General features: G+C 44.2%; 1 protein-coding gene across 2 annotated transcripts in view; it reads left to right on the forward strand.

The window, feature by feature from the left end:
• Window positions 1842-12845, forward strand: part of PLS1 (plastin 1) — a 126442-nt gene continuing 115438 nt past the window's right edge. The window contains exon 1 of one of the 2 annotated variants that reach the window (XM_021069572.1): window positions 1842-2018. The gene's annotated coding sequence lies outside the window, so the exon portion shown is untranslated. Of the gene's footprint in view, window positions 2019-2129; window positions 2257-12845 lie in introns of those variants that run through there. The other variant, XM_021069576.1, reaches the window with a different exon arrangement.

The following is a 12845-nucleotide window of genomic DNA, read 5'->3' on the forward strand; positions in this document are numbered from 1 at the left end:
ACTGCCCTGAATATTCATATTCGAGTGTTTGTATGAATGTATGTTTTACATTCTCTTGGGTAATACCTATGAATGGAATGGCTAGGTTATATGGCAGAGGTGTGTTTAACCTTTTTTTTTTTTTCTTTTTTTTCTTAGGGCCACACTTGCAGCATATGGAAGTTCCCAGGCTAACGGTTGAATCTGAGCTACAGCTGCTGCCTATACCACAGCTCGCGGCAACAGTGGATCCTTAACCCACTGCGTGAAGCCAGGGATTACACCCGCATCCCTATGGATACTAGTTGGGCTTATTACCACTGAGCCACGACAGGAACTTCTTAACCTTTTAAGATATATATTGTGAGAACTTAGAACTCCTCTTGTATATCTGGGCTCAGATAAAGATACTAAATCCAGGAGTTCCTGTTGTGGCTCAGTGGTTAACGAATCCGACTAGCAACCATGAGGTTGCTGGTTCGATCCTTGGCCTTGCTCAGTGGGTTAAGGATCTGGTGTTGCCGTGAGCTGTGGTGTAGGTTGCAGACGCAGCTCGGATCCCACGTTGCTGTGGCTCTGGCATAGGCCAGCGGCTACAGCACCGATTAGACCCCTAGCCTGGGAAACTCCATATGCCGCAGGTGTGGTGCTAGAAAAAAAGACAAACAAAAACAAAAAACAAAACTAAATCCACTAATTTCTCTAAATGGAAGGCAGGGAGAAATCCTTATCCTCCTCAGCTTTAGCCCACCTAATTCCATATTTAATTACGTATCAACTCCTTTGTGTTCCTAAAATAATTTCAACATTCTTCTTCATCTCTCCCTAGCCATTCTGATACCATCTCAGAATTTCTTGGGTACCTATTTTGCATCCAATACTGTGCTGAGCACTAAGGGGCCACACAGGACTCTAAGTTAAAGAGGCAACAAAATAGGGACCCTCCTGTTGCCTGGACAGAGCCGGAGAGACCACAACTACAGGTTATACTACAGGCAAAATACGTGAGAACTCTTGTGGTTGCATTCCATTTGCTTGACTCACATGCTATCCTATCTTTGTTTGCTTGTGAGCTGAGGTTATTTATTTTTTAAGCAGGTGTGGCTGTTCAATGAAGAGGAAATGTTATGTGAAATGCCCCCCAAAGGGGGGAGGGGATAGAAAACTTTATTTTTTAATACTATAAGTTTTTCAATACCATATCTGTCTGTCCATCCATCTTTCTTTTTTTTTGTCTTTTTGCTATTTCTTGGGCCGCTCCCACGGCATATGGAGTTTCCCAGGCTAGGGGTCTAATCGGAGCTGTAGCTGCCAGCCTATGCCAGAGCCACAGCAACTCGGGATCGAGCCGCTTCTGCAACCTACACCACAGCCCACGGCAACGCCGGATCATTAACCCACTGAGCAAGGGCAGGGACCGAACCCGCAACCTCATGGTTGCTAGTCGGATTCCTTAACCACTGCGCCACGAAGGGAACTCCCATCCATCTTTCTATATCTATCTGTATCTTTTCTCTTGACCAGAGGTTCACAGTATGTGGTAGCCTCAGTTAGAAAATGTTAGAATGCAACTGGTTGGGCCTCATCCTAGATCTACTTGAATCTGAACTCTTGAGTGTTGGATCTGGTTCCAACAAGCCCTCCAGGTGATTCTGCTCCACACTCAAGTTTGAGAACCACTGTGCTAAGTTCCTTCCAATTGTGTAGATGGTCATCCTTAGGCTTGGAGGAGGGTCCGTCCTGTATAGCTGTGGGCAATAGGGATAAGGTTGCCCCAGCACCTATCCACCTCCCCCCACCTCCTCTCCCAGCACCTGCAACTCCAACTTCAGCTCTTGGCCTCTTGTCTTTCCCTAGGGAGTCGCAGCTAAAACCCGGCAAGTGGATTCAGAGTTTGCTGACCCGGGTGCCGGCCAGGCATGCGTAGTGGTGCGAGCGCGGCCGCCAGGCGGACGCGGCCAGATAGCCGCAGAGCGAACCTGCCGGTGCGTGGATCGCGAGTGCGAGCAGCAGGCTGGAGGGCCAGACGGCTGTGGCAGGTATAGGGTGCGGCGGAGGGGTCCGAGAGGAACGCTGGACTGATAGGCAGGAAATAAAGCTTTACTTCCTTCCTGGCGTGTAGCAGCTCCAGGGAATCTCTCCGGGTTTCTTTAGTTGGAGCGGCGATCCGTGTGCTCGCTGTGCGGTGCGGCGCCGGGAGGTCGGCGGGCGTGCTCCTGCCCCGTCCGGGCAGCTCGTAGTGGGGCAGGTGTTACATCGTGTATTTATGCTTACACAGTAAGCCCGATAACTGCATTATGATTCTGTGCATGAACTTGGGCATTTTGTAAACTTAACTGTTTTCCTCTCTTTTAAACTTGGGTGGCCGCTGGTGAGGGTTTCAAAGATCCAGCCTGTTTCCCTTGAATTCTGTGACTGGTTTATTTGCCTTTGGCCTTTTGGTGCATAGGATCAATAAGACTGGATGTGACATCGCATCAGTGGTTTTCGGTTTTGGTGCCTTTCCTGGAGCAGGGGGGCCTTTGGATGTGGTGTAAGAATGCCAACTTTCAGCGCGTTTCAGTGCCAAAAACTTTCTGCATTTCAGCTGCGTTTTTAAGTAGAGACTTTGCGAAGTTTAAAATTTTTTTCTCCCTCATTTTTCTACGTTACTGTTACTTCAGGTATCGTTTGGTGCTGTTAAAAGGAAGTTGTCTTTTAAATGAGTACAGTTCTCATTTCTCTCCTCTTTCTTTACCCTGTCATCTTTTGTGGCCACACAGAGAGATTTTACCCTGGGGCTGAGGTATTGGATACACTTGTACAATGTACAAGGTAAAGGCTGTGAAGTACAAATTTCTTGGATAACCTGTAAGCCAGAAACAAAATTTAAGGGCACATTCTTTTTTTTTTTTTTTTTATTGATTTACTGTGTTGGGTTAGTTTCAGGTGTACAGCAAGGTGATTTAGTTGTGTGTGTGTGTGTGTATATATATATATATTTTTTTCCAGATTCTTTCCCTTAGAAGTTATTACAGAATATTGAGTAGTACTATACCGTAGGTCCTTGTTGATTATCTATGAACATTCTTTAAGTGTTCGATTTATGATGCGAGAGACATGTACAAAGAATAAGCTTAGGAAAAAGAAATTGTTAGTTCAAGAGGAGAAACCTATATGGAAAGGGAATACAGATACCTGCCTTTTCTTCTATCCCCCCCATGATGAATGTTTCAATGGCAGAAATAATATACAGTTGGTTTAGTTTGGGGCTGTGGAGACCTTCGAGGTCAGCCAGTTCAACTGCTTCAGTTTACAAATGAGAAAAACGAAACCAGCAAGGTTAAATGACTTGCTGTGGCCGCTGGAGCCCCTTCTTGGTAAAGCTGGGCCTGCGATCCAGGTTTTCTGATTTTCAGGGCTCTTTTTTACCATCCCCCTGCTGATACTCTTCTCAGAATTTGGTTAGATTATTGCACTTTCTTTTTCTCTTCTGTTTCCTTGTACTTTGTAGTCTAGCTTAAGCAGAAAATTAGTTGTTCCTGGGAGTTCCCATTGTGGCTCAGTGGTTAATGGATCCTACTAGGATCCATGAGGTTGCAGGTTTGATCCCTGGCCTCGCACGGTGGGTTAAGGATCCAGTGTTGCCGTGAGTGGTAGTGTAGGTCTCGGACGCGACTCAGATTCCGCGTTGCTGTGGCTCTGGCGTAGGCCGGTGGCTACAGCTCTGATTCCATCCCTAGCCTGGGAACCTCCATATGCCACGGGTGCAGCCCTAAAAAGACAAAAAAGAAAAGAAAATTAGTTATTCCTGCTACTAAGCTTGCTAGTACCTTGTAAACTCCTTTCAAAGAGTAGCCTCTCATTCAAGCCCCACCTGACAAATTGCTGGTCTTGAAACCTCCCTCCTTCCTTGCCTCAGAATACCCTCTCCCTGCTGAGGTCCTGCCCATGCTGCAATGTATAGCTCAGGTATGGTCTCCTCCTGGAAGCCTTCCTTGATTACTGGGACCAGAAAGTAGCTCTCCCCCTTCGGAACCACCTAACATTCGCTAGTGTTGCTTGTGCTAGTATCCTGGCATTTAGCATCCTGGATTATTGAATTTTAGTATCTGTCTCGACTTCCTGACCAATGTGTGTAAATTCTTGGAGCTTAAAGGCTATGACTTGGACATCGCGCCCAGAACTAAGTGCAAATAATGTTCTCAGTGCTGTTTTGGGCGGGAGGAAGTGAAGTAGGGACAGTTGTGTAGAAGGATTTGATGTGGATGTTCTGTAAAAGGAGGGAGGCCACTTTAGAGCTGTAGCAAGACAGTGGCCAAGTCAAACCAGCCTGATGGGATGATTCTCATATCTTCTTGAGAGATCACAGATTAGGGCAGTTCTAGGAACAGAAGTCAGGTCATAATAGGGGAGAGTTCCCTATAGCCTGGACTTAAGCATGTGATTCTAAGTGCAGAGTGGAGAGCACAGATTTAAGACGTGATGTAAAGGGGAAAGCCTTTGGTAAAAAACTAGATGCAGAGAAGAAAAGACATTTTGAAAATTGCTTTAATTTCAGGTTTGGCTGTTAGTAATGATAATGTTCTTTCTATTTTACGATACCTCCAATTGTGATATTATCTTCTGTTTCTTACAGTTGATGTAGTAGTGTCATTTCCTATTCTGATGATAAACTCTTTGGGGAATGATCTTTGATCCCTCACAGTGCCAGGGATTAGAGTAATAGGTACTCCATTGTTGCTGCAAGAATAAACAAATAAGTGTTTTTGACATGAGGAAGGTGGGCATTTAGGATCTTACTGCTATAAAGTAGTGCTTTATCCAGACTGTCCCTTCATTATGTAGAGGAGGAGCTGAGATGTGTTTAACTACGCCAATTAGTGGTGAAGCCAGAGCCTCTGCTCAAGTTTCATTACCGCTAGCTCCAAGTTTGTTTCATTAACCCCAACATTTCAAGGTTACTGGCCCCAAGAATAATTTGAGTTGGCAGTGATAATCCAGTTGGAGAACGTCTGTGGCTCAAAATCCCACAGAGGCCTAATCTAAATGGAGGAACTTGATGGCCAATGTGTCATTGGAAGCGTTGAGACTCAAGGGATGCCTGGCTCATTCGAGGTTGAGTGCACAGGAGTTTCTGTTGTGGCGCAGCAGGATGAATCCGACTAGGAACCATGAGGTTGCGGGTTTGATCCCTGGCCTCGCTCAGTGAGTTAATGATCCAGCGTTGCCGTGAGCTGTGGTGTAGTTTGCAGATGCAGTTTTGATCTGGCGTTGCTGTGGCTGTGGTGTAGGTCGGCAGCAGTAGCTCTGATTTGACCCCTAGCCTGGGAACCTCCATATGCTGCGGGTGCGGCCCTAAAAAGACAAAAGAAAAAAAAAGGTTGAGTGCACAGAATGAGGGACAAGGCAGCACACGATTGTGCGGAGGAGAAGTCTGGGAAGGACACGGTAGCTTAGCTTGTCAAGGGCAGAAGATACAAAGGGGTGGGCCCCAAGTCCTCGACTGAGAGTGTGTTTGGGAGAGACATTTTATACCACCAGGAGGGTGGTGGGCAGTAGTCGTGGTGTTGATGACCCAGGAATGTTGGGGGCCGGTTGAGTGAGAAAGAACTGTAATCAGACTCTCAACTTGGAAAAACCAGACAGAAGGCGGTGCGTCTGAACCCCAAATCCTAGTTCAAGATGTGGTTTGGAATATTTGTTTACTTGGAACAGATGTTGCAAATAGTTGTTTTGCAAATCAAAACACAGCCTTCTCGTTGAGTATTGAGGGAGCTGCTGGAGAGCACATATCCTTTCAGTTGACCAACATCTTCAACTGGCAGTGATGCTTGTTTTTATAAGAGTTAAGAATTGAGAGCAATCGAAGGGAGAGAGCTTGAGAAATGATTACCAGGGGGAAGGATTGGCCAGGTGTAGAGGGATTACCTTTTTTTAAAAAAAATCATGACCATGGAGTTCCCGTTGTGGCCCAGTGGTTAACAAATCCGACTAGGAACCATGAGGTTGCGGGTTCGGTCCCTGCCCTTGCTCAGTGGGTTAACGATCCGGCATTGCCATGAGCTGTGGTGTAGGTTGCAGACGTGGCTCGGATCCAGTGTTGCTGTGGCTCTGGCGTAGGCCAATGGCTACAGCTCTAATTAGACCCCTAGCCTGGGAACCTCCATACGCCGCAGGAGCGGCCCAAGAAATAGCAAAAAGACAAAAAAAAAAAAAAAAAATCATGACCTTAATCAACATTGATTAGATAGCCAAATGCAAAATCAGGCAGTACATTGAAGTTAATGTCTCATACACTTCAGAAAATGCCCAGATATTAAATTGGAGTAATATACCATAACCCCATGTAAAGTAACCATATTATATAACTTTTTCAAATTAATAATAGTAATATTAGTACTGGTACTATAAAATATTTTCTGCAGACCAGACGCTGTACTAAACACTTTTTTTTTTCTTTTCTTTTTGCTTTTTATGACTGTACCCGGGGCATATGGAAGTTCCCAAGCTAGGGTCTAATCGGAACTACAACTGCCAGCTATACCACAGCCATAGCAGTGAGGGATCCGAGCCTAGTCTGTGACCTACACTACTGCTCATAGCAACGACACATCCTTAACCCACTGAGCAACGCTAGGGATTGAACCCACATCCACATGGATCCTAGTTCATTAGCCGCTGAGCCATGATGGGAATTTCCTAAACACTTTATAAGCAATGTGTCATTGAATTTCTACTCACCATCCTATGAGATTAGTGCAGTTATTAGTCCCATTTTACAGCTGAGGAAACTAAGACCTCAGTAAAATCACATTTCAGAGGTTACAAGTGGCTGAGCTGAGCTTTGATCCCAGGCTCGCCTGACTTTAGGCCCTGAGAACTAAAGTAACTTAATCAAATATATTAATAAAATGCAAAGCTTTATCCCTGGTAACCCTCATGAAACAGAGCTGGACTCTATGGTCCTTCCCCTCCATGTCCTCATCTTGCCTTTTATCTGTGGAAAAACATTAACCAAAGAATAAGTTTTTTATTTTTTATTTTTTTGTCTTTTGGTCTTTTCTAGGGCTGCACCCACGGCGTATGGAGCTTCCCAGACCAGGGGTCTAATCAGCTGTAGCCGCGGGCAAATGCCAGAGCCATAGCAATTCGGGATCCAAGCCACGTCTGCAACCTACACCACAGCTCACGGCAGTGCCGGGTCCTTAACCCACTGAGTGAGGCTAGGGATCCAACCCGCAACCTCATGGCTCCTAGTCGGATTCATTAACCACTGAGCCACAGTGGGAACTCCCAAAGAATAAGTTTAATCAGAGAAGTGAGAAAAAGCAGAAGCAAAGAAAAACAGTCAAACAAGACTAAATAATAATAGCTTTGTTATTAAATAAAGTCAAGGACCTTTAGTTCCTCCTCAAGTGCTTTAGATAATATTCTGAGCCATATCTTTTGAGCTGTTATATAGATACCAAAACCCCCACCAGGTGGAAGAAGTTAACTACATGATGACCAGACTATAGCCATGACCAAAGCTGCCACAATTCTGAGAAATGGCCTCAAGGAGATGAGAAAAAATTGACCCTAGAACTGAAGACTGACTGTAGTTAAAACAATCAAGATGACACTGATCAGACTACTAGCTGACACATTTGAAGATGACTGTCAGAGTGGACTGTGCTGTTTCTACATGTAGCCCCCAAAACTCCCCTTTCAAACTTTTTGCCTATGGATTGTTAGTGGGGGGTGGAGGTTGACCTTTGGACATAAGTCCACCCTCCCTCCCTGTTGCTGGCCCCCAAATAAAACAAACTTTCCTTTCCACCAGCCTTGCCTCTTTTGGCTATAGAGCTGCAAGCAGCCAGACCCCACTCTCAGTAACACTAACAGATGCTTAGAATGGCCACAGATTTTAGTTGGTGATACTTCCAACATTCTATGAGGCAGATTTAGTAAGAGAAACAAAAGAACAGTGATGAATCTTTCTGGTTTTGTTTTTAAAATGATCACACTTAGTTTCTATCTCCTTTTTAACCCTGGAAACCTTCCTGGAGGCAGCGACAGCACTGTTTCTCTGGGTGCACCAGAAAGCGCATTCTGTTCTGCTCCCACCCTCTTTTAGGGTGACGGACATGAGTTGGTAGTGATCCAGGAGATGCCTCTGAGTTGGGGGCTGAGACACTCACTTGGTATATAAGCCTCAGGACTTCAGGGTGAAACGTTGATAAAGGTTTTTTCACCCCGAGTGGCAGTATCCACTGCTGGGAGCTCCTGGGGCTTGACCCTTACCCTGATCTCAGATCTTTGAACTGGGGTCAAAACACCTTGGGCAGAATCCAGAGCTGGACACTTCTCCAAGGCTCCTTCAGCTCAGGGAGTTTGCACGTTGGTGTGGATGTGTTGCAGTTGGAGGTGGGTGTTGATAGCTCAGGGAAGGCCGCAGGTCAGAGACAAGTGATTTAGAGGTGGGACTGGCAGGCCCCAGGTTTGACCAGCTGACTTGGCTCTGAGAAAATCACCCCTCTTTGCTGACCCTTCTTATTCTCTCATGTGTCTCAAGATGGAATCCAGCTGAGGATCTTCTTCCCCTCCCTGTGATGCCCAAGTCTTCGGTCCATTTCCTGCTTCTGCCTCCTCTTCTCCTGAGCTGGTTGTCTGTATTCTCAGGGCCCGTCTCTGGATCTGAAAGGAAAGGCCACTTGCTTCAGGCCTCTTGTTGCCACATCCAAAGATCCAAGTCAATAGCTTATTCTGGAGAAGGATGAAAACCAAGGAGAAAGAGGCCTTTGTGCTGCCTTTGGGTTTATTGGTTATAAAATGGTTATACAATTTTGATTGCTGGAAATTTTGCTGACATATAAAATCACATGAGATGTGAGGCTGTGTCAACTTTGATCACCTTATTTCTTTTCAGGACTACTGTGTCTGAAAGGGCCTATTTGCCTTTTTTTTTTTTTTTTTTTTTTTCCCCTGGGTGAGAAACATGTAGCATGGTTTCTGTGAAAGCAAGTTGCTTTTTAGTAATAATGTGGGCACAGAAAGGGCAAAAGAGGGCCAATTAGGAGAGTTTTCTCTTATTTAAAATGTTTGTTTGTCAGCAAGTATTTCATCTTCTAGGAGAGTCACAGGTAATTTGTTCCTAACATTTAGTTGTGACAGGGAATTTAGCCTTTATAATCAACTAAATTTTTCTGATTTACTCTTTTGAGCAGTTCATAACTATGAAACTATAGGAATATTTGAGTTATAATTCACTGCACCTACCTTCTTCAGAAAATTCAAGCCAAGTACAGATAACATGAGAAACTGACTTTTTCTGATAGTAAAGTGGTGAATATCTTAAGGTGGGAGAATGTTTGTGTGTGTGTTGGGGAGGGCAGCTTTCACTATAAAAAGCAAAAAGTTTTGGAGAATGGTTGATAGGAGAAACTCGATATTAAAGGAAACCAGAATTACTTTATTATCGAGAAACTCAATAACCTATTTAAAGATCCAGTCCCAGGAAAAAACACATTAAAAAAAATGATGAAAGCCCATTCCGTTTGATGGAGAACCAAGAGCAAGACATTTTATCACAGCTGTTAAAATAGAATTTGGATTGAATTTGAGTTTAAAACACTGGTAAATGGGGAGTTCCCATCGTGGCTCAGCGGAAACAAATCTGACTAGTATCCCTGAGGTTGTGGGTTTGATCCCTGGCGTTGATTAGCAGGTTAAGGATCCAGCGTTGCCATAAGCTGTGGTGTAGGTCAAAGACGTGGCTTGGATACTACATTGCTGTGGTTGTGGCGTAGGCCAGCAGCTACAGCTCTGATTTGACCCCTAGCCTGGGAACTTCCATATGCCATGCCTGTGGCCTTAAAAAAAAAAAAAAGACAAAACATTGGTAAATGTGTGTAGAAGGATCAGTCATGTTAGTTACACCTTGGACCAAGGTCTGCTTGTCCATACCTTCTCCCTTACAATGAATTCCCGTGTGGGGCCCTCTGCATTCCATGAATAAAAGAGGAGACTTATCTCCATGGATCGCAATTGTAAAATCCAAAGTAATGTTTGACAGTCTGTGACCTAAAACTGATGTTGATCAAGTAACTTTGAATGCCTTAGACAGGAAGTACTGGCTGCTTCACACTTTGTTCCCATAGCTGGTGCTCAGAATCTATATTAAATTGTTGAAATGAAAGAAAAACAGGTTCAGAACCTACTCATTTACAGTGAATGATCAAAGGCGTAAGTAGACATTTTGTCTCCTTTTACTTTGTCGTCTTAAACGCCACCTTTTATGGCTATATTTATTTCTTTTTTGTCCTTGATGTATACTCACTGTGTACTGTTTATAGATAAAAATCAATGCAAACTAGAATTTTGAGGTTTGATAAATGTGTCTCTGCTTTGGGTTTTAATGCTATTCATCAATAATTTGGTGGAAAGACAATAATAAATGAGTACATAATTGAACCTTTAGTTCACTTGCAAGCTAGTGTTTATAACCATTGAGAACAAAGTAAAAGTTCTCAAAGACTTCTGAATTCTTTCACCTGAAAGCTCTCTCAGCATTTTGTCCTGGTGAAGTCTTGCCTTTCCTTCCTCTTCCGTCAGGCTTGGGGTCATTACGACACTGTGTTTGTCCAAGGGGTGTTGCCAGGTGTGGCCCAGATTTTGCAGAGTTTAAGTATTATTGGGTCAGTTAGATGCCAGCCATGAAACACAACTCGCCTAAGTCCAGTTGTTTTTCAGCAAAAATTGTCATGCAAGTGAACTAATTTTGGTAAAACAGCAATAGCAGCAATTTGCTTGGTCCCTTTTCCTAGCCTCCAACCGCCCAAATTAAACCCAAGATCACTATCAATGGAAAAAAGGTAATCTGAGAATCTCTGAATGTTTAGTGGTCAATCAAAATGAGCTCGTTAGGGTAATTTAAAGTTTAGATATCTGAAATCAGTTGGTCTATGATCAGGGCTGTGGATGAGAAGTCAAAGTCTGTGATCCTGTTTCTGACCCCATGAGAAGAGAGGCCTTCTCTTCAGCTGCAGGTTTGATGATTAAACAAGCAATTAGTAAACTATAAGGTGAGGAGGTAAGGTATTTATTGATATCATAATTTTCTAGCTATGCTGCCTTTCACTGATAAGTGCCCTAGAGTATGAGAATGAATGACTTACCTGCTTGAGATTACCTGGCTTGGAAATGGCTGAGATGGAACTCACGTCTGTGTCTTCTAATTTCATCATTTGACACAATGTCAGGACTCAGCTTTGGGGCCACAGTGATGGCCAAGACAGGTAGAGGGTCTCTGTCCTCATGGATGTCAGTCTACCTTAAATACAGGGCTCTTCCAATCAGTCCATATTTTCTTCTTTTACTGACCAGAGGGAATAATTTCTTTATGAAATTGATATCTGGCTTTTATGAAATCCTAAGTGTGTTTTTGGCTAGGCCTTGACTATGGTGCTCTTAGTGATTTCTGTGTTCCCAAAAGTGCCTTCAAAAACTGCCATCGGGAGTTCTCTTGTGGTGCAGTGTGTTAAGAATTTGGTGTTTTCACTGCAGTGGCTTGGGTCACTGCTGTGGTGCAGGTTTGATCCCTGGCCTGGGAACTTCCACATGCTGCAGGTGCAGTCAAAACCACACAAATTTTAAAAAAAGATAGGAACAGTACTTTAAAAAAACAAAAAACAAACAAACAAACAAAAAAAAACGAAAAACAAACCGCTCCCTAAATTCAGATCCCACTTACGATCCCATGGTCAATCAGAGCCTTGTTGCAGATGAATACTTTTCTCCTCTGCAAAATCAAAGAGATCTGATTGACTAAGAGGAACTGGGCTGGGGGCAGCACTGTGACTGAGGCATTGTCCTTGTACTCACATTTAGGGGAGGCAGACACAGAGACAGCCTGTGACACGAATGAGCCCCAGGAGCAAAGGCAGAATGAGGCTTTGGGAGAGCCCAAATGGAGAGCAGTTCCTCCTGTTCAGTGGGTTAAGGAAGATGTCAAGACTTTGTAGCAGAGCCTTGGAGTTCCTGTCATGGTGCAGTGGAAACGAATCCAACTAGGAACCATGAGGTTGCGGGTTCAATCCCTGGCCTTGCTCAGTGGGTTAAGGATCTGGCGTTGCTGTGAGCTGTGGCATAGGCTGGTGGCTGCAGCTCTGATTGGACCCCTAGCCTGGGAACCTCCATATGTTGTGGGTGCAGTCCTCAAAAAGACAAAAGATTAAAAAAAAAAAAAAAAAAAAAAAAGGACTTTGGAGCAGAGGCTTAAAAGGAAATGCTTTTGAGTTCAAGCTACAGAAAATAAGTAGAGGAGAGGACATTCCCTGGGGAAGGGACAGTATGAGCGAAAGCATGGTGACTGGTTGCAACTGGTCTCTTTAGAAAAATGTGAGTGCTTTAATATATTCTACAACATAAGCAGGCATAAGAATCAGCTGGAGAGCTTGTTAACAGATGAATTACTGGGTCCCAGCTCCAAGTTTCTCATTCCTTAGGTCTGGGGTGAGGCTGAACAATTTCATGTCGGCAACTTCACAGGTGATGCTGAGGCTGTCGATCTGGGAACCACATTTTGAGAGATACTGGAATAGAGTATGGTGTAGAGATAGGAGAGCTAGAAACAAATGTACTGCCCTCATAGAATTGATGTTTCAAGGGTTTGTTTTGTTTTGTTTTTTATTTAGCTTCATTTACCAAGTGATTGCTGCCTCATGTCCTTTGCTGCCCTCTGGAAGTTCCTTACCTGCTCTACCTCCCACCCCACCCCAACCACCAAGTTCTCCCAAGAAGCCATCCCTTTTCTTTTCTTTCCTTTTCTATTCTTGCCATGTCATGCAGCAGTTTGATGTGGGATTTCAGTTCCCAGACTAGGGGTTGAACATGGGTCATAGTGG

Source organism: Sus scrofa, chromosome 13 (assembly GCF_000003025.6).
Source record: "Sus scrofa isolate TJ Tabasco breed Duroc chromosome 13, Sscrofa11.1, whole genome shotgun sequence".
NCBI lineage: Eukaryota > Metazoa > Chordata > Mammalia > Artiodactyla > Suidae > Sus > Sus scrofa.